The 22877-nt window shown below is 43.5% G+C and overlaps 1 long non-coding RNA gene across 2 annotated transcripts in view; it reads right to left on the bottom strand.

Annotated features, from left to right (window-relative positions):
* The window catches only part of LOC148774630 (uncharacterized), a 50310-nt gene that overhangs the window by 11726 nt on the left and 15707 nt on the right, over positions 1-22877 (bottom strand). The window contains exons 2-3 of one of the 2 annotated variants that reach the window (XR_016035441.1): positions 4918-5090; positions 4062-4267 (exon numbers count right to left, since the gene is read on the bottom strand). This is a non-coding gene — a long non-coding RNA (uncharacterized LOC148774630). Of the gene's footprint in view, positions 1-4061; positions 4268-4917; positions 5091-22877 lie in introns of those variants that run through there. The other variant, XR_016035439.1, reaches the window with a different exon arrangement.

Raw genomic sequence — 22877 nt, 5'->3', positions numbered from 1 at the left:
ATATACAATTTATCACACAAATTTGACACCATTTTACACTGGTCTGTGTCCCAGTCCATGAGATATATATACTGAACATGTTGGAGGTTGCAGCAATGACAAGGCTAAAATTTTCTAAGCACTCACTGTTGAGGACTCACATAGATCCATGGACCTCATTTTGAATATCACCAACATATAGCTCCAGGTTAGAATGGTTTCATCAGATTGTGAATTGCTGAGAGGTCCCTAACTCTGGCAACACTAGGGGTCCCCATAGTAAAGGTTTAGAGAGCAATGGATATCTAACTGGTTAGAGTAAGCTGATGAGCAGGCGAGTTTTGGGGCATGTGCTCCAGCTCTGGGAGATGAGAAGGGACGCATTCATTTGTGATGGTAAGTCCTTTCCATTTTGATGAAGGAGACGTGGGGAGGGAGGGGTTCTGATGAGAAGACAGTGGTGCAGAGCCCTTTCTCAAGAATCTGCATTCTTAATCCAGGAAGACCCAGATAGACTCTAAACAACAGCTGGTCAGGGAGTCCCAGCTGACAGGTTGACCAGTAAGTGATAATAAAACCCCTAAGTTTTGCAACTGAGAATGAGACTGGGGCAAAGGCTTCAGGTGGACAGCTGGGCTTGGTGAAATGAAGAGTATCAAGATTACTAATGCTTTGTTACCGTTCTGCCTCCCAGGACCTTCTCTCCCTCTGTGGTTTAGTCTCTAAGTTTTGTCTGACTCTTGTGACCCAATGGACTGTAGCCTGCCAAGCTCTTCTGCCCATGGGATTTTCCAGGCAAGAATACTGGAGTGGATCGCCAATGCCTTCTCCAGGGGATCTTCCTGACCCAGGGATTGAACCTGGATTTCCTACGTTGCGGGCAGACTCTTTACCAACTGAGCCACCAGGGAAGCCAGTCTCTCTTTCTAGGTGATGGCAAAGATACTGGCAAACACTTCAGAAATAAAATATCAAGAACTATCATTAAACAACTGTTTACTGCTACTGAATAATGATCATGTGGTTTGCTAGATATATGCCAGGGGAGGCCTGGCGTGCTGTGATTCACGGGGTCGCAAAGAGTCAGACACAACTGAGCGACTGAACTGACTGAACGGAAGTTAGATTATTGCACTGAAGTTCTCTCTGTGCTATAGTTTGCTTATGTAATGCAAGTGTGTCCCACAGCCTGACAGGAAGTACTGTGTCCAAACAATTTCGTTCCCTAGGTGATGCTCACCGACTGGCTCTGAGACATCTCTCCTACTGTATCAACTGCAATGATCACTGGAAAAGTTGAATGGCATCTAACCATAGGATCCCAGGACCCACCATAGACCCCTTCCGTACTCTCATTTTCCATATTTGCTTGGTCTCTAAGCCCTGTTGCATCTTCCTTAATGGCCTTTGAACCGTCTGTGTTTATCATCGGTTTCTTTGCGTTTCGGCTCTTCTTTCTGAAACCTTGCTTTGCTCACCTCTGTTCTTGTCTCACTCATCTGTCTTCCTTATACTGCGATAGGTGAAATGATTAAGTCACTCACCACGTAACACCCTCAGGGGAGAGTGCAAATGGCTCAGCAGGCAGGATCCCTGGTCCTCTGTTGCCAGTCAGCACCACTCCCACCCCCACCCCTTCTGAGCAATTTCGCCCCAGCCATGCAGAACTCTATGCAGTTTATCAAATGGAACAAACACTTTCCTCAATTTCGTAGACTCTCTTTCAATTACATCCTTCTCTTTATATTCTGCCTGCCGAATTTCTACCCAAGCTGAGTCCTATGGACTCGTTACATTGTTGTAGTGATTTGTCTAAATGTCTGGCTTTTCCAGGAGAACCAGAGCCCTCTGGCAAATGGAAACTGAGTTTAATCAACCCTTGCATCCCCAGAATGAAACACCAGGAGGCATAACGCCAGTAGGCACTTAATTTACACTCCTGGAACACCCCAGAGGTGTCTTGGAAGAACTATGACCCAGACCAGAACTATGAATTGAGAAGAAGGGGAAGACAGACGACTTGGCATTCCAAATATTACCAAGTCTTCCCAAACTAAGATCGCGGTTTGCCTGAGATTTTCAAAATGTGCTAAAAGAAACACTGGTGAAGGAACAAAGCCAGGAAATTAATCACTTAAGTAACTTGTGATCTGATCCGTCGCTCCCTTAAAGTGTGCTTTAAAGTGAAAATCTCAGTTGTGCCCTATTTGACTAACAAGTCTCAGCATTTAAATAGAAATTGCTTTCTCCCCACTTAATCCACTGCTTATAAAGGCTCCTAGGGTAGAAAATTGGTACACAGGAAAATAGCATGTCACTTTTGAGCTGTGACAAGGTAAGACTATGCAACCATCTTCCAAACCTGCTGGGCAAATTGCAAAATGACAAGAACAGCCTGGCAGGTGTGAAGAGGCGGAAAGCAGCGAGCGGCTCTCTCTCCTCCTAAGCCCAGCGCATGTGAGCTTGGCACTGTTCAATAAAGATGTCACTGAAAAAACACTTTGTCCTTCTTTTCCTCACACCTCCCTTTCAACACACACATGCACACACACACATTGTCTGACTGCTAGAGATTTGCTTTGGATAGCAGTAAACATATTCATCGCTAATTTTGTGGTTATAGAGATGGGGTGAGGTTTGCTATGAGGTGTTAAAATATAAATTATAATTTGAGAGCTTCTTCTGGTTCTTTATGCAATTAAAGGCAAAATCCTCCATTCACTTATTCAATCATTATTTGGAGAGATTTCACTTCGAGTGAGGTACTTTTGTAGGCTTTGTAAACACATCAGTTAATAAAGTCCCCACCCTTATGGAGATTACAGAGGAGCAGACAGACAATAATAAACTGGAAAGTATATCTTACATCAACAAGTGCTACATGCTTTGTACAAAAACGCTATGAAAAACACTTAAACAGCAGCTGTAATGGAGAGAAAGTATGGTGATGGTGGGGGGTGTGTATGTGTGTACAGGTGCATTCACACAGGTGCCCACCCACACGCAGGCAGAGAGGGCTATGTTATGTGGGGTGGCCATAGGACATCTTTTTGAGTTATATTACACCCAAGAAAAGACTGTGCAAGTTTACTGGGTCTGCTGTAACAAATTACCACAAAATGGGTGGCTTCAAACCCTAGAAATGTATTCTCTCTCACACAGATCTGAAATCAGAACCTAAAATCAGAGTGTTGGCAGACTCGCCCTCCCTCTCAAAGCTCTAGACAGGAGTCCATCCTGGTGGCTATCGCCAGTCTCATGGCCATGTCACCTCCTCTTTCACATGCGTATAATTTCCCTCTGCCTCTCCTTTATAAGGGTATTTATGAAGCATGTAGGACCCACCCAGATAATCCAGGATAGACTCTTCTGTTCAAGATCCTGGACCAAAACACATCTTTTTCCATATAAGGTAACATTCACAGATTCCCAGGATGAGACCACGGATATAACATTTTTTTTTGAGGGGCTCATCATTTATCTCACGATAGAGATACAAATAATATGAGAAAGAAATAGGAAATCCAGAGTAACAGCAAGTTTATGGGACTCTGAACCTGGAGCAAACCCGTCCTAGGAAGAGAAGGCTAGGAAAGCCAGCATGGCTGGCTCAGAGAGCGTGGAGGGGAAGGTGTGACCTGGGGCCTGGAGCTGTGCATTGTGGGGGTCATGTAGGGATGCAGAAGACATTTGACTTTATGCCGCAATGAGAAATCACTGGACGGATCTGAGCACAACAATGACATGATTTGACTTGTGTTTCATGTAAGCTTTCTGCTCAGATTGTATGGGGGCAGGCTCCAATTTAACCAGCCATTAATGGAATTTTAAATATGCCTAGAATGAGACTTGTTGGGGGCATGGGCTATGACACACTAAAGCTTTCTGGTAAGAAAGAAACAGGCATTTGGGCATTTACAAACAGGTGGCGGGGGGAAGGACGAGAGGAGAGGCAGAGTGATAGGGAGAGGAAATGACAGGAAGCAGGCTGGGAAGTAAAGATGCGTGGGGCTGGGGCATGACTAGCAAGCATCTCATGGTGGAAGGCAAAGGAAGGAGCATGATTTTTATGGTAGGGATATCTCATCTTTTGTTCTGCTTCTTCAAGCCCCCTCCATCATCCCGAACCTTCAGGGAAAGTCTGTTACTAAACATTCCAACCTTGGTTAGGATTTCTTCAGATAAAAGCAGCCCTGACTTTTCAAAGTACTTTGGGACTACCAGGCAGATTTGAATTCAAATTTCAGTCTCAGCACTGTTTGAGGTGAGCATGGGACAGCAGAAGACCCTGAAAAACAAGTTGCACACAAGATGATCTTGAGTGTGTGTGTGTGTATATTAAGTCACTTCAGTTGCATCTGCCTCTTTGTGACCCTATGGAATGTAGCCCACCAGGCTCCTCTGTCCATGGAATTCTCCAGGCAAGAATACTGGAGTAGGTTGCCATGCCCTCCTCCAGGAGATCTTCCCAACCCAGGGATTGAACCTGCATCTCTTAAGTCTCCTGCACTGGCAGGCGGGTTCTTTACCACTGATGCCACCTATGAAGCCCATCAGAGGATCTTAGCTAATCATCAAGAACGCGGGACAATAAAGTCCCAGGCATCAGTCAGATCCTTGTATCCCTCTCCTACAGATGGCCACATCCTGCTTTCCAGTTGGCACAGGAAGAGCTCTGCCAGTGGAAAAGTGGTTCAAGGCAGATATGGAGAAGGCACACATGTGGACCTATCTTTTATTGGGCACTTAGCCTGGACAGCATGTCTTACTAATTTTCTTTAGTGCTAACTTACAGCCTCAGATATAAACTGTTATTATGGACACTTTTCAGACAAAGAAACTAAGGCTTGGGAAAATAAAGTAAACTCTCCAAGGTCTCCCCAGCTGGGAAACTCTGGTACCAGGATGTCTTATTTCTCCGGGCATCTAGTGACTTACCTAAGTCAGCCAGTGAGCAGATACCACATGTGCACACCCGCGGCTCATCACAGAGGCCTCCCATCCTGAAGTCCTCCTGGCTCTTGTACGGACTCAGCCTTCTTCCCATTCAGGGCATAGTTCTTCTCTTACAGGTGAAACCTGGCTTCTTTCTCTGTGGCTTTGCTGGTTTTCTAGAATATGTGTCAAAAGTAAGGAGTTCAGCACCCAACTGAGTGGGTTTCCTCCGGACTTGTCCTGATGATAGTTGATTAAAAAGTTTGAAAATAGTGATACTGCTCTTAAAAGACCTATTTTTCCAAATTCTCACCATTTCTTATCAGTGTCTACGTTTGCACGGTGTTGAAGAGACCCCTGTATTGATTGATAGCATCTGTATTCTCTCGCTTGCACAGTCCATGGATCTCTCTAAGGGGCTGTTTCCATAAGTCTGCAATACTGAGCACCATTGTATGAAGATTTTTTAAAAAAAATTATTTATTTTAATTGGAGGCTAATTACTTTACATTATTGTATTGGTTTTGCCATACATTGACATGAATCTGCCCCGGGTGTACATCTGAGTATTTGGAGTTTGGAGTCCATTTAACCCTCATGGTGTTGTTCACAGTCGCTCAAAATTCAGTTCTGAACTAGGCATTCTAATGGCGACAGGAATGGCAGCTTGCACTCTTGGGGCTTATTTCATTCTCAACACTTTGTATGCACTATCTCATTTAGTCCTGACACTAATCACATGAAGACCCAATTAGTAAGAGAGAAAACGGACAGCGTTTAAGTAGAGTCATTTCTGCTAAAGGGAAGCATATGCATTCCTTAAAACTACTATACTGTCACTATGCTAAGAATTACATATGCTGTGCAAAATCATGCAGTAAAAACCACGGAGCTAATGAGAAAACATGGACTGGGGTACATACTAGTTTCCTAGGGCTGCCGCAGTGTGTGTGAGTGCTAAGTTTCTTCAGTCACGTCCGACTCTATGTGACCCTATGCACTCTAGCCCACCAGGCTTCTCTGCCACACAAAGGACCACAAATCAGGTCCCACAGATCTGGAGGCTAGAAGTCTGAAATACTGGTGTCAGCAGGGCAGGTCAAGGACTGCCAGGCAGATTCTGTCCCATGCCTCTTACCTAGTTTCTGGTGGGTGGCTGACAATCTTTGGCATTTCTTGGGTTGTAAATGCCTCGCTCTGATCTCTGCTTTCATGTTCATGTGGATTTCTTCCTGAGTGCCTACACATAGACGTCCCTCTGAGTATGTCTCTTTGTGTCCTGATTTTCCCTTTTAATAAGGACACCAGTGTTGTTGGATTAGGGCTCATCCTAATGACTTCATTTTAACTTGATTACCCCTGAAAAGATCATATTTCCAAATAAGGTCACAATTCTAAGCCCTGGAGCTAAGGACAGGGGATACAATCCAACCCATTCAAAAACTACCAGTGACACATTCAGTAAAGGTAGGAAACCAATAAAATCAGTAGGATAGTTTTAAGCATGTGAGATGGTTAAAAAATACCTTAAGTATTGCATAAATATGACACTTCACCTCGGAAAAGATTTAATGATTACTTGTGGAAGTGGCCTTGGAATGGTAACAGCTCAGGTGTGAAGTGGTGAAGGAAGGTAATCTGAAATCAGAAGGAAAGTCACAACCCTTCTTGGATGGGTATGGCTCAAAATACAGGCAGTGGGCTGAGGCAGTTGTTTGAGATATGTGAGTTTTAAGTATTCTCACATGGTAGTTTTTATTCCTGGGTACGGTATTTCTTGAGAAGGAAATTATGTGTAAGCAAATTTGTCTTATGCTTGAATTGTTCCCTAATATAGCAATGTCTTTGGGACAATTCGCATATTCAAAACAAACATTGTAGCAGAAGGGACTTTAAATTGCCCAAGGTCACAGCCATGGTTGAGGAGTTGGGTTTTAAGCCCCAAGGAGACTGACGCCACAATCCGAATACTTAGCCACTAAGCTGTCAAAGTGTTAGCACTGGAAATAAAGCGAGAAAAGCAAACAACTTATTATTATGCCACTGTGACATTATTATACCATTCCACTGCAGGCAGAAACCTAGGATGTCAGTGCTCCTTGAGATCCCCGCCCTGACTCCTGGGACTGCTTACGTGATGAGTCTTCATGGCTATGCCTACATTACATTATGTGCAGAGGGGATTTTGCAGGTATTATTAAGGTTACTAACTGATTGACTCTGAGTTAATCTAAATAAATGTTATCCGGGTAGATCCAATTTATTCACACAAGTTCTTTAAAAGTGGAGAATTTTTTTTTGGCTGGAGGTGGAGTGGTTCAAAACACAAGATTTGAAGAACCTCTGCTAGCTTTCATGATAGAGAGGGCCACACACAAGGACTGGAGGAGAATGGCCTCAAGTTGAGAACAACACCTGGCCAATTGCAAGGCAAGAAACAGTGTCTTCAGTCCTACAATCGCTCGAAACCAAATTCAACCAACAACCTGAATAAGTCTGCAGCAGAGTCCTCCCAGATCCTTCAGACAAGATGCAAGCCAGCAAACAAACTTGACTTTGGCCTCTAGGCCCTGTTCAGAGCACCCAGTCGAGCCCTTCAGCCCTGACCTGTAGACTGAGCTGACAAACTGATGCTGTTTTAAGCCACTAACTTCATGATGCTTTGAAATAGTTTAGAAAACCAACACACGATGTTTTCTGTGCCTAGACTGTGAGGCTTACAAGGTAAAGGGGAAGAAAGAGTGAAGCCCTTGCTGGCTCCTCTAGGCAGACGACGCCCAGCTTGCACCAGCCCTTCTTCCTAGCCCAGTCTGGGCCTTTGTACAGAAAAACTGCATCATCTTTCTTTTGTAAAATATGCTTTATAATAATATCTTCTATTTTTCTTTCATGTATCTTGCTGTAAACCTTCAAGATAAGTACTATTTGGAAATGTCATCAAGCAAGGTTGGTTACCATCAATGACACATTTTTAGTTCCAGAAATTATCTGAGTGGGTTAGGGGGACAGCCCTCCATGCGCCCATATGAAAGGTACACACACATTGAAGGACTATTTCCCAATTAAAGTGGTTAATACCTTTCACTGAAGTTCTTATTGAAGTCACAGTATTTTTGAAATATTAGCTACAGCATCCTCTGGCTACTCTGAGTTAGGCCAACCCTGAGCATCTCCCTCTTTGGCTGGAGTCATTCGAGTCTGAATGTTAGCAACATGGAAAAACGAGCTTGCTCACAATGTGCTTTATAAAGAAGTCAGTGCTTTGAACACAGTGTTCACTTCCCTTCAGGGAACAACATCTCTTGATAAGTGGAAATATTTTTCCAACAAAGAAACTGCCGCTTCAGATTTGTTAAAACTGGTTCAACAATCTGTCTCCATTCCTGTGTCTAGTGTTGGGGTAAAAAGAATGTTGAGTATTATGGGTAATTAGTGTTGAGTTAGTGAGAAATAACAGAATGTGTGTGTATGTGTGTGTGTGTGTGTGTGCATAAATGTGTACACATGTGTGCTTCATTTGTTTGGAAGGAAAAATGAAATGTTTGAAAATAAATTTCAATGGATAAGTAAATCATATTTTTAAAAATATGTGCTGGGCTATCAATTGCACAATTTTACTTAGTGACTTTGCTTTATCATACTTAGTTTCATTTTGTCTTGCAATTTTGATTAAGGTATTTTTATTTTGTGTCTGTCATTTGTGTTGAACCATTTGGTGACTTCTTGGCTGGGATGGTACAGGACTTTAATTGCATCTCCATTTTGGGTGCTACCATTATCTTCAGAGTTGAGTACTTCATTTACTTCAATAGACATTTTTTGAGGCACTTCCACATTCTAACTGAACCAGCTTTCAGAGAGACATGGATGAAGAATGCAGCCTCTGCTCTGAAGATGCTCATAGTTTATAACAATGTTCTCCAGTGTGTCCCAGGGATGGAGACCTAGAATTCCTCATGCTCATTGTAAATGCCACAACATGTTGCTAATTATGTTAAAATAAAGCAAACACTCTTATGGTAAGCCAGACATGATTTTATATTAGAGTCTAGCGTAGACAATGTCTGTGTGTATCAAGACTTAGAAAAAAAGAAAAAGAATAAGAAAAAAATCTTTGACTCAGGGACAATTCTACATTTAGATTTTTTCCTGTAGCTTGGAAAAGAGATATTGCTATTTTATTGTGGTTTTTGGCTGCTGCTTTATTAGGAGAAGTTAGTACATAAACAATTGAATACAGCATGTTAGAATTCCCTACGAAGTTTACCTTTCAGATTAAATACTGATTTCTGCCTGTGTTATTCTCCTCCTCCAAAATGTTCAATTTCTTTCCATTGCAAAGAAGGTGGAAACTAAACTATTTACCCTCATCTGGTACCCAGCCCTCCACATTCTGGAGTGTTCCCACCTCACTTACCTGCATTCTCAGCTCCAGTGACTCCGAATTGCATCCTGCATCCCCCCCAACCCCCATCCCACTCCAACATGCCCAGCATTCTCCTCCTCATTCCAGCGACCATCCTCCCTGGCAGCCCCATCTGATGAAGAACCAAGTGCAATTCAAATCCATGAGTCTTTCCCAGATATCGTCCCCCTTCAACCACCAAAGTGAAAACCTTCATTCTGAGTTTTCCATTTCATATCGCTCACACTCAGCAAAGTCTTTCTTGCAGTGGTGGTAGCAGCTGACATGCATCAGCCAATACGTGCCAAGCACAACTGTGTTATCAAGCACACAGATGAAGAGAGAGACTCAGGGAGGTGCTGCTGGAGGTGCTGCGGGTGACTGACAGCAAAGCCACAGGTGGAATTCCAGTTGCTGCTTCCAAAGGCAGTGCTGTCTTTATACCCCAGAGCCTCTTTCCTTGGCTTCATCTTTCTAGGGATCCAGGCAGACACGTGTTTTCCTGCCATCACTGTGCCTGACAGCTGGTCCCTACTCAAAATACATCTATAGAATTGAATTAAATTATTTTAGGGGCAAGAAAAAGTAATACCACTTTCCCAGCTTTTTCTAGCAAAGTTAAAAATGATGCATACTATTCACTATTGGTAAATGAAAGAAAGTTAATTAATTGTGAGTGTGAATGTTAATTAACATGGTCACTTCAGAGCTATCAAAAGAAAAAAAAAGTTGCATGCCCTGACATGCAGTTCTACTTTTAGAAATTTGTTTCAGGGAAATAATTATAGTCAAGTGCAAAGATATATGTACAGATCTATTTCTTGCAGAGTCACTTATGGCAGTGAAATTGATAGGCAATTTAAGTGTCCATTACTAGGGGAATGGATAAACATATAAAAAATGCCATATGATAGAGTATTAAGTAGACATTGAAAAGTTGGATATAGATCTGTGTGTGCAAAGTTGGAAGAGTGTTGACAATATATTGCTGAACTGATACAAACGAATTCTAGCATAGTTAAGAGTGTCTGTCTTCAGTTCAGTTCAGTTCAGTTCAGTTCAGTTCAGTTGCTCAGTCGTGTCCGACTCTTTGCGACCCCATGAATCACAGCACGCCAGGGCTCCCTGTCCATCACCAACTCCCGGAGTTCACCCAAACTCATGTCCACAGAGTTGATGATGCCATCTAGCCATCTCATTCTCTGTCGTCCCCTTCTCCTCCTGCCCCCAAACTTTCCCAGCATCAGAGTCTTTTCCAGTGAGTCAACTTGTTGCACGAGGTGGCCAGGCCAAAGTATTGCAGTTTTACTTTCCTTTAACAAAAAAAAGGCTTCTTCTCTTTTTTTTCCATCTCCCTTGTCCATATACACACATACAGACAGAAACTTCTCTAGATGTCAGGTGGAATACTTTTTTCTTCTCAGACTAGTGGTTAGGGTCCAAAGATGAAGACAAATTATGCTAAGCACCTTCCATTCTAAAGAGAGCCACCAACAGTTGTGGCCATCAGCCACCTACACCATGCTAAGAGAAGCCAATGGTGAACTCCCGCCTTCAGTCATCTGCCTTCTCTCCCTCCTCCAGGAAGATTAAGCAGAGCTTCTAAAGATGTTATTAGCCTTGTGAAGTTGTAGAAGTTGAACCTTACTGCAGAAGTTGAAGCCTATTGCAGAAGTTGAAGCCCACACCAATGAGGGCTAAGATATAATTACACAATAGTTGACCATGAAATGTTAGTCTAAGGCCTAAATAGCCTGGCACCTGTTAGGAAAGTGAAAGTCGCTCAGTCGCATCCGACTCTTTGTGACCCCATGGACTATACTGTCCATGGAATTCTCCAGGACAGAATACTGGAGGGGGTAGCCTTTCCCTTCTCCAGGGGATCTTCCCAACCCAGGGACCGAACCCAGGTCTCCTGCATTGCAGGTGGATTCTTTACTAGCTGAGCCACAAGGGAAGCCCAAGAATACTGGAGTGGGTAGCCTATCCCTTCTCCAGCGTATCTTCCTAACCCAGGAATCGAACCAGGGTCTTCTGCATTGCAGGCAGATTCTTTAGCAACTGAGCTATCAGGGAAGCACCTAAGCTCAACAAATATTTGTTGAATGGACGAAACAAGCCAGCACCTTTATTTTGCTGATTGGAAAACTGAGACATGGAGCAGTAATCTAGCCGAAATCACACATGTAGTTCATGTCAGAGCTTGAACTGGGCCCAGAAATTCTGTCCCTCAGTCTGAGTTTCCTGAAACCACAGTGATCTCTTGCCTCATTGTCACTGCATTGCAAGACAGGATAAGGCAAGTTCAGAGAGGTTTGTCCAAAGTCATTCTGTTACCTTGTATCAGAACTGGCCTAGGTTTCCAGACTCCCTGCTGCTGCTGAGTCACTTCAGTCCTGTCCGACTCTGTGCGACCCCTTAGACGGAAGCCCACCAGGCTCCCCCGTCCCTGGGATTCTCCAGGCAAGAACACTGGAGTGGGTTGCCATTTCCTTCTCCAATGTGTGAAAGTGAAAAGTGAAAGTGAAGTCGCTCAGTCGTGTCTGACCCTTAGCGATCCCACGGACTGCAGCCTACCAGGCTCCTCCATCCATGGGATTTTCTAGGCAAGAGTACTGGAGTCAGGTCAAGCTATTTCCACTTCTTCCTATAACCTTGAAGGCTTTCTATTACCAGCCCTGGAAAAGAGGTCTCAAAAAGTAAAATGAAGATCCAGAAAATAAAAGGATGAGGCAAAGAATAGCAGGTGGCATATTTTATCAGGATTATTGGTGACAGTATTATACTTTATTTCTCCACCTTTCCTACTAATTCCCAAATACACACAGGTGCGTGCTGTGATTCATGGGGTCGCAAAGAATCGGACACGACTGAGCGACTGAACTGAACTGAACTGATCAGGAAGGGCCAGGCCTTTGCCCAGTGGAGAAACTCCTGGAGCTCTGTTTGATATGCTGGGATACACAGCTTGCCCATAAGATGGGAAGTAAAGTCACCTTGGAACCATGAAGAGCTCTCCTGACTTCTCAGGGTTGCTAAAAAAAATCAGGAGAGCTGTGTGAAAGAAAAACTGAATGTGTTTTACAAGTAGGAGAAGCTCCTTGTTCTCACAATACCTCTCTTGACTTTGCCCTAAATGCCAAACAAAAAGCAGAAAAAAGGAAAGAAGGAAGGAAGTTATATTCCCTCAGTATTATCTGGACCCTAGTTGGTTGCCATGACAACACCTGCTGCATATTCTATTAATTTTCTCTGTTTCCCTTTACATCCTTGACTGTAAGGACCATTTACCAGCTGGTGCCCCCCTCACTGGTGAAGCCTAACCAGTATATTTCTCTGGATAGTGCCTATCAAAAAAAATTTTTTTTTCAATTTCAATGAAAGCCAAGATTTCCTGCTTCTCTTGAAACTTTGCAAGTTATGACACCGCAGGGCCTGAATTCCCACAAGTTTATAACAGGCTTGAATTTAGTATCTGATGATCCCTTCCTCAGAGCAGAAGCTCTCCAGTTGGCCATGGTTTCCACCTTCTCTTCTCCATGGTGCCTGCCTGGGGACATTTGAGTCTGAATCTTCTTTTGGTAAACTGGTGTCAAATAAGCAAAGTTTCACCTAAGAATGCTATTTCCACTGCCATCGGAGGACTACTCAAGAATAGGCAAACAGTGCTCCCATCTAACCATGTGTGAACCGTCCAGGGTGATTGCCTCGGCTCAGGTCCTATCTAATCTCTAATGCAGTTGAATCTGAATGTCAGCCTGCTGTTCTGAGTGCCCGTGATGCCTGCGGTCCCTACTCCCTGGCCGCCTGGTCCTCTTGCTCCTGGACAGCTCCACTTTCATACCGCACTTAAAGTCAGAACCTGGGAATCTAAAAATAGTCAGTCATTGCTGCGTTGACATAATGCTCCTGTTGTTCCGAGAGCAATTCTCTGTCAAAAGAATATTTTCAAGAGGCAGTTGGGTTTAAGTTAAAAAAAAAAAAAAACTGCATGTGAAATGACTTAGAGCTCTTATTGTTTCTCCCAGTTCCCATCCCCCTGGACACAGAAGCACTTTTTGAAAGGTCTGGTTACTGCAGAAGAAGAGGAGAGAGTGTGCGCTACAGTTCTGCTTGAAATTACAAAGCATGGTTTGACCTTAAGTCAAAGCCTTTAGTGCCTCACAGAGCAGGCACTCAAAATATGTCAGAGGGAAGAGAGAGAGGTAGAAAGTTACCAGTACATATGCTGTTTTGTTTTAGTGATATTTATCGAGTGCCTACAGTGTATGAAGTGTTTTTCTAGGCACAGTTGAGTTTCATTTGCTTACTTGTTTATTCATTCCCTGAGTGTCTACATTGCTTTCTTGTAGCTGTCATTTGCATGTGTGATCATCAGTTCATAATCTCATCATTCATCCAAATATTATTCAAGGGCAAAGTGCTGCTCCATCATTGGCAGTCATCACAATGTCCTTGATATCAAACTTTGACAGAAAATCTCCTACTTCTGTTTCACATGGTATAATATGGAATCTCAGCAATCACTCAGAAAAGAAAGTTTTCCAGTAACTTTTTATAAAGACTGGAATGATTCACATCTTCTCAAATTTACCTGAAACCTAGAGAACTCTCTGTGACAAGTACAATGGCAGACTGTCCTCCTCTGAACCAAGCTCATGAACAGTACCTTCTATATCCAGAGAGTAACTTAGCAATTAGTAAGTCACTGTTCCGCTTCACTGAACCACAGTCAAGCCAATACAACTCCCAAGAGCATAATGTGTGGCATGTAATAAGCATTCAATAAACTTTTGATGAATGAATAAATAAACAAATGAATACACAGAGAATTAATGGACTAACTGGGCATTGATTTTACAAGTAAAATGGAGATCTGTAAATGGTTGGGCTCCTGTTCTCACCACTACATCAATCTCCTTTCTATCAGCATATCTTTCTTCCCTTAATGACCTAAATGCACAGCTGTTTTTTTTTTTTTTTTCATTCAATACATTTGGAACTCTGACAAGATCCAGTACCTCCTATTCTCTGCAGCAGGGATTTGAGAGAAGATCAACAGGCTTCCTTTGCCCTCTGACAGCAGAACCCATGGAGATTCAAAAATATCAAAGCTTCCAGACAAAATTTGGAGGAGCAAGAGCAAATATGTTTTTGGTTTGCATCAGGAGAGAAAACCCAGGCACAGTGGAAAAGGTATTTTATTTTTCAGGTGAGAACCCTGAAAAATAAATGAAAGCTCTGCTATTTTCTTTCCTGGACACAAATCTCCAGTCAGATCCTGGGGTCCCAATTTTATTGGCTATATAGCAAGGCCTCTTAATTTTATGTTTTTATACTTTACATCGGCCTGTTGTAAGTTAATACATATAATGCATACTCATTGAACAAAACACAAACAAAATAGAAATATGTATTAAATTGAAATCCTTTTCTCCCCTCCCCCCTTCACTCTCCACCTCCCAGTTCCCTGAGGAATACACACAGTAGAGACGAGCCTGTCCCATGGTTACTAAGAAATGCCCTTGGTCACCAGAGCCTCGGAGGAGTGAAGCAGACAGGGCTGGGGAGAGAGAAGCTCAGCTGGGGTGTGGTTTCCAAAAAGGTGGGAGTTGGTTCATAGGGAGAACCTGGGAGCTTGTGGCCTGGCAGAACTGTCTGAGAGGGAAGCACAGGGCCTTTGTATGTCACCATTCCACCATTCACTGGGTGTGAGCCCCGCTCAACCCCTGCAGAAGGCGGTGTGAGCTCAGAGGGGACACCTCCTTTCAGCAGAGGGCCTTTCCCAGGGAGGGGGTAGCCCTGAGCCTCCAAGACTTAACCTGTGGAAGAATTCGGGCCTTGTCTGCTCTCAAGAGAGAATTGGGTGGCGTGCTACAGAAATACACTGTTATTTTCTTTCCAAAACTCACATTTTCCATATCTCTATGAACATGTGAGACACACACACACACTAGCATAAGAGTTAAGGACGTGAATTCTGAAGCCAACCTTGGAAATGTACTTTGTCTCTCTGGATCTTGATTGCTTCCTTGGTTAAAGTGGGATGAGGGATGGCAACTATACCAATCATACAGCCATGTAATCATAGATGAAATGAGTAAAATTCTGACACTTAGAAAATTCAACTCCTTGCTTGTGCCACTCAGCAGCTGTCTTCGACAAGCTTCTCTGTTATTCATATGAAAATACTCTATTGTCTTTAATAGCTAAATAGTATTTTTCTTTTCTATTTTTTTATATTGTGGTGAACGTCACATAATATAAAACATACTATTTTAACTATATTTAACTATAAAGTTCAGGGGTACTAAGTATATTCACATTATTGTACAATACTCACCATCATCCATCTCCCTAATTGAAGAGTATTATTGAATACCAAACCCTGGATATTGAATGGAGTCAATTTGCTCTAGTTTTTTTTAACAGTTCCCCTACCTTTGGGCATTTTAGTTGTTTCTGATTTCTTGCAATTACAAGTCATATAGTGGTGAACATCTTTGTAATGATATGTTTATCCTTATGCACTTGGAAGGCTGTCTATAAGACAGGTTCGTGAAAGTGGAATAGTTTTTCAAAGGGAAAGCACACTTCAGTTCTAACAGGTACTGTTAATTGCCCCTGAAAAGACTGCATAATTCTAACTTGGATCTCAGCATCATTAGATGAGGGTCTTCTCTCCCAACAACCACCCATCACACACCAACACTGGATATTAAAAATCACTTACACTGCTATTAGTCTAGTAGGTGAAAAAAGATACTTCCTTGTTTTGGTTTGCATTTCAATCAATCCTTAAGAAACAAAACTTTTTTCTTACATTTCTTAGCCATCCCTTTGTCTGCATTTGTGACAGGCCTAATTGTCTCCTTCCTCTAGATCATCTTTGTTGATGTATTTTTGAATGCATGTATCGTAAATAAGTTATACTACTATCTCAGTCATCTTTTCACCTTTTGAGGGTGCTTCTCAACTCCCTCGTGGCTCAGATAGCAAAGAATCTGTCTGCAATGCAGGAGAACTGGGTTCAATCCCTGGGTCAGGAAGATCCCCTGGAGAAGGAAATGGCAGCCCACTCCAAGAATTTGCCTGGAAAACCCAAGACAGAGGAGCCTAGTGGACTACAGTCCAGGGGGTCACAAAGAGTCAGACATGACTGAGTGACTAGCACACAGACAAACTCACTCAACTAATAGAAGCTGAACTCCTATGTCAAATCTGCCAATCTTCTTTACAGCACCAAGTTTTGGGATTCAGTGTATGTTGCTTTTGTTCAGTTGCTAAATCATGTCTGACTCTTTGTGACCTCACAGACTGCAGCATGCCAGGCTTCCCTGTCCTTTACTATCTCCCGGAATTTGCTCAGATTCATGTTCATTGAGTCGGTGATGCCATCTAACCATCTCATCCTCTGCCGCCCGCTTCTCCTGTGTATGTAGGAGGTGTAAAATGAGAGCTCCCCTTGGTCAGGCTCACATGCAAAGCTCACTTTATCCTTAGAGCTGTAAATTCTTTTATTGGCCCCAAACTCTCCATCTGCCTAAAACAGGCAGCTTCTTTTGATGTCGTTTCTGTTTTTCTTCTTCTCTTTTTAACTCAGTCCTACTTATTAAATCCCACACAGTTTCTTGTCCACAATCTCGTCACAGCGTTTTTCACATACGCTTCTCCCTTCTTCCTCCCTCTGATTCCATTCCTTCTCTCTTCTTTTGACTTTGCCCAGCTTATGGTGATATCTGGGGCAGAGGTCAGCCTAAGGAGTGACAGTCCCTTAGGCTGTCATCTGGATTGCAGGCACGTCTCTGCTGGCTCCCACAACTAATGTCATCACTCTTTGGTCCCAGCGCTAGTGATAATCACTGTGTTGCTGGAACCAGGACAGCAGGGAGGCAGAAATAAAGGGTTCACACTGTTAAACTGGGGCAGTGGATGGTGAGTGGTTTCTGGGATCTGAAGGTGACCCAGAAGAGCCTGGTTGTCAGGAGCATCAGTTTCTGCTGCCCTCTGATATGGAGGACCTTCCCAACAGCAGTCATATCTCCTTTTGGCCCTTGCTGGGAGCACAGTCACACTTCTTATGGGGAACATACCTTGTGGCTTTGGTCCTTCAGATAAGCTCCAAGCTCCATCAGCTGGGTTTGTAAGAGAGAGCTCTCTTCTGGGACCCCCTAAGAGCCACAGAGAACTTGGACAGGGGTGCTTCTGCCTCCTCAGTCACCACAAAACCCAGTCCAGTCACGTCCCACTGGTGTGGTGCACTTTGGCAAGCCTCCATCTCCAAAGAGAGAGCTGCTTGCTACATGTCCTCTGAGGGAGAGGTGGGTGGAGAAGAAGTAACACCTCATCAACTGTGCTTGACTCAAGAAAATGACCCTTCTCCACACATTTACATGGACACTCAGAAAGGGTGATGCCTCCACGCAGTTCTGGAAAGAACCACTTCTTTGCAAACCTTGCAGAGAGTTACAAACTCTATATTCCAGACATCTATCTAGGTTCCTTTTGTCTGTCTGCTTCACAATGCCTGTACAGGGTATCTGTGATTCTGTGACTCAGCAAGAGAAGACTGATCATGAAATAATGATAAACATACAAGTCGTTGATAGGAGCTGTTGAATATCTTCTGAAGTTCTACTTTCAGTGTGATGGAGAAAGTGCCAAGCAGACCAATCTCTAGGAACAATTACTGTAAACTTCAGAAAAAAAATATTCAAAAGGAAAAAGAAGCCCAAAGACTGAAAGGCCAACAAAGGCAGGCAGATTTTACAAAGCTGAAACTTGGAAGAAGGGAAAAACCGAGGATGAGCTCCCATGTTGTTGCAATTCTGTCCTGCCATGCCATGCTAAGTCACTTCAGTTGTGTCCAACTCTGCAACCCTATGGACTGTAGCCCCCAGGCTCCTCTGTCCGTGGGCATCTCCAGGCAAGAACACTGGAGTGGGTTCCCATACCCTCTTCCAGAAGATCATCCCAACCCAGGAATCAAACCCACGTCTCTTGCACCGCTTGCATTGGTAGGTGGTTCTTTACCACTAGCGCCGCCTGGGAAGCCAAATTCTGTCCTGAGGGTAGGACACAGTCATGGTGTAACATAGGCTAACTGAAGGAATAACGAAAAACTGGCCATCCTTTTGGTCTGAGCAATCAGAGACAGAATTCAAGGTGGCCATGGCTTCTGAAAAGTAAAGAGGGAAGCCCAGAAAAGAGAATATCAGTCTAAGGGAGCCCCAGATCCTATGTGTCAACTCTTCTCAAATCTCTGGCTGACCCTTGAACTACACATGTATGAAACCATCCAGCTAAAGGAAAAAAGAAGAATTGAACTTAGATTTGAGCTGCCACTTACCAAAGGCAGCTTGAATCTTAAGCAAGTTACTGCCTGCTACAGAATCTACCAAACCTCTTTAGAGGAATACAACAGAATCCAGAGTCTCTACATCATAAAAACACAACGGTTAGAACACTATCCAGAATTCCTCTACTAAATATAGCTGACAATAATTACCTCTTGAGGACTGTTGTGAGACTTAAACAAGATGATGTCTCCAGGACAGTGTTTGCAAAGTGCCTGGCATACAGCTAGTGGCTGAGTCACAGCCTGTACCACCCAGGAGTGGGTGGGAGGCATAAACAGAGGTGGAGATCAGCATTCAAGTTGGTTGTCAGGGCTGCCAGTGAGTTTCCAGAGAAAAGCAACAGCAAAAAAGTGCATACAATAAGCCAAATGCAGAAATAATAGGAGCCACAAAGCCAATTCAAAGAGTACCAAGCAATATACAGATACATGACTGATCTCGAATAAAGATGAGAGTGGGGCTGGTTCTGCGTAGCAGGCTGGGCCCAAGGATTTGAGAGACTTGGAAGACAGGTTCGTGTTGGGTTCATGGGTTCCTCCTGTGGTGATGGGCCATGTTTTACCTGTTTACAAAGGACATCCCAGCCTTTAAACCCAGGTTCTTTAATCTCTTAGGGGATTAAAGGTAATAACACTGAAGAGGCTGATTCAAGAACTACCGTAAACCTTGATGGATAAAATGGAATCATTCAAGGTTGCCCAATAAAGTGCAGATGCCATGTTCTGAGAGCAGAGGAATCATCTTCTCAGTTCAAGACTGAGGCCAGCACAAGGCAAAGCTTAAAATCCATCCAGTATTATCTACTTGTGTCAAATAACAAGAACATTGATATTGTGATATGACTTGTCCTGAGTGGCTGAGTCTCCTTTCCTGCTGACTCCCCATCAGCGTTTTGCTTCAGTGTTTGGAAACAAAGTAATACCACAAGAATGCAAAATTGTAGCGAAGATTATTTGTCTCCATTGTCCTCATTGATTCCAAAGATCACTTGTCTCCTCACAGCAGTAGAGGTGTCCCAGAAATGAAGTCTCTCCCTTGGAACTAATAAAATTCTCATTTGTCTAATGATAGCCTTGTGACAAATTGAAGAGAAATGTTACTTGGTAGTGTTTGATCAACAGGACCTTAGTATTTCTCATCTCCCTGCTTCTCCCACCAAATCACCACCTTGGCATAGTGGAGTGTGGATATGACTTTAATACGTGGCACTGACTCAGACATCTCCTAAGGCATCCTCTTTGTTATAAGACTGAAGAGAACCTTCAGCATCAGATTAACTCTCACTGGACTCCAACTCTAGAGAGTCCTTTGTTAAAGCAAGGGACTCCTGTTTGTCTCGAGCCTTGCAGAATTCCTTTCAAACAAGTGAGCCTCCAGGCATCAGTGCAGCTCAACGGGTCACTTCCCAGTGTAAGATTCATACTGTCTAGATCTGCCTACTCCACTCTGCTTCAGGCTTCACTCTCGAATGCCTGTTTATCTCAGCTCCAGAGTTCACCTGCCTTGCAATTTTACTTCCCTGCTCTTTAGTATATCTGTTTTTCTACCTTGATCTCCAGATTCTGTTTGACTGTGATTTCTCCTCACCACAATGACGATACTAATTTTAGTGATGCCAATTTCAAATTTTCATCTCATCCAGCCTGGCCATGACGCTAGAATCTTCAACATACCACAGGCCCTCAGGACGATGCTGTCCCCACCATGAGTGTGGAGGAGGGCTTGGGGAGATCACTCTCTTGGACCTGAGGTTGCATTTATTTTTCAGACAGAGTTGGGGGTGGAAAAATACTTTAGAAGTGCGGTAGGAATCTCCTTGAGTGTCTTAGTCAGAGCGTTCCCACATTTAGGTGGAGACTGTTGGAAATGGTGACTCCAGCTCCAGCAAAGATGGGTTGTGTACGAGCTTGTGAAGTGCTCCTTTCTTCAGGCAAGCTCTGCCTCATCGTGACAGTGAGCACGCCAGGTTAGCACACTCCATTCAGTGTTAGGATGCTGCTGGCTTTGTGAGAGGAGAAGATATTTAGAGCAAGAACAACCTGGATTTCAAAGCTCCTCTGCCCCTGAGGCATTAGGACTTAGCTTCCTTCTTTATGAAAGGGAACACTGCCTTGGGTGTGTGTGTATGTAGAGGGGTTATTATATTATGATGATTATTGCATTGTGCCAGGTACTGTTCTGAACACTTTAGAAAAGTTCCTTTGCTTAGTCTTTATAACAATCCTCAAAGCAGATATCATTACCATCCCTGTTCTACAGACTGAGAAACTGAAGCGTACAGGAATCAAGCCGCTTTTAAAGGTTGCCCAGCTAGGAAGCAGCAGAGTCAGAATCCAAATGTAGCAATGTGACTTTGGAGGCGGCGCTCTTAACCACTGCCCTCTGCTGTCCCCACGTGGTACCCCCCACAGTGGGCACTCAGCAAATGAGGTCAATTATAGCAATAACAGCAATTATACCCTCACCACATAATGAAGGCAATTCCACAATGCATTGTCAATTTATCCATTCAACTAGCAGATTATGCAAATGTGCAGAGTGCTTGTATAATGCAAATGTGCTTACAAAATGTGAAAAATAAATCATTTAATCTCTGCATCCACTTCTGCAATACCTCTCCCCATTGTAGCAGCAGCACCTGGGGCTCTGTGGGTGTTGAGCAAATGGTTATTAACTTGTGTCTTACACTGTCTGGTTTTAGAACCTAATGATATAAATATTACCATTAATATTACAGTTGCTGTGAATGAGAATTCCATATCAAAGAATAAATGATGGTAGAAGATAAGTGTGCAGAGGTCCACAATGAATGACCTTTACCAAAGTCTGGCGAATTCCCAGTTCTGCAGCGGACATAGGACAGTCAACTGTTCTGCCCTAAAATGGTCTGAAAGATTTCTTTCTGTCTTCGGGGATCTGCATTTTCTGTGAAATTTGATGCTTCTGCCTCTCAGTCTTATTCTCAAGTTTGCCCAAGTCAGAAATTTGACAAGGTGGTGAAACGCTCCCAGTTGTTCACAGCTGCCATGGACGCATGATGTAGTTGACTTCAGTATCTGGGTTAACCTCTATTAGAGAAAGCCTCTAGAACTAGGACCAAAGGACTTACTAATGCACAATGTACCAAGCTTCAGTGTTCCGGTTCCCTCTTCCCTTTCATGTTAAATTCACTGCCTTAGCTAAGTGGCCCTTTGCAAAGCCAGCCTTGTGACTAATGGGCCTTTGATCAGGTCTTGCTTCCTGACAGCTGTACATATAGATGAATGTTTATTCCAATTAAGTAATGAGCATCAATTCTCTTACCCTGTGACTGCAAAGTGCCTCCTCATCTCAAAGCAGCCCCACTGTCCTTATGTCAAGGCTAATATGTCTGAAGAAAGGGACAGGGGAATGTGCAGTTTCGGAGCCTTTGGAGAAAAAGAGCAAAAGTGGGCACAGATTTGCTAGAATCTACTAGCATGATCTAATCAGGAAAGGAAAGCTGCCATTTTTGAGCATCTGCAATTACTAGCATGTAAATTATTTCATATACACTATTTCATCTTATCTTCATGTTAATTTGGGGGCCATGTGGGTCTTCACTGTGGTGTGAGGGCTTCTCTTGTTGAGGAGCATGGGCTCTAGATGCACGAACTTTAGTAGTTGTGGCTCGTGAGCCTAGTTTCTCCCAGGCATGTAGAATCTTCCTGGGTCAGGGATTGAACTGCATCCCCTGCTGGGGAATTCTTAAGCACGGGACCACCAGGGAAGAAGTGTGAAGGGTTAGTCGCTCAGTCATGTGTGACTCTTTGCAACCCCATAGACTGTAGCCCCACCAGGCTCCTCTGTCCATGGGATTCTCCAGGCAAGAATACTGCAGTGGGCTGCCATTCCCTTCTCCAGGGGATCTTCCAGACCCAGGGATTGAACCCTGGTCTCCTGCACTGCAGGCAGATTTATTGCCCGAGCCACCAGGGAAGCCCTGTGACCACGAGGGAAGTCCTCACGTTAATTAGCTTCATTGAAAATCAAAGAAAGGAAGCTCAGGGCTGAGTGAGCTAGTACTAGTTAAGTGACTGGTCAGTGACTGAGTCACAGTTCCAACAGCCCGAGTCAGGCACTTCGTGACTCCAAACTTTTATTTTCCCAATGCCCTGGATGATCATACTCTTTTTCTCATACTCCAAAAATGGCACAGGATTTGGGTTCTGGATCTGTTC

Source organism: Moschus berezovskii, chromosome 20, assembly GCF_049115385.1.
Source record: "Moschus berezovskii isolate FMDL1 chromosome 20, NW_MosBer_1.0, whole genome shotgun sequence".
Taxonomy (NCBI): Eukaryota; Metazoa; Chordata; class Mammalia; order Artiodactyla; family Moschidae; genus Moschus; species Moschus berezovskii.
Note: the sequence above shows the minus strand (reverse complement) of the source record. Positions and strands in the feature narration are given on the sequence as shown.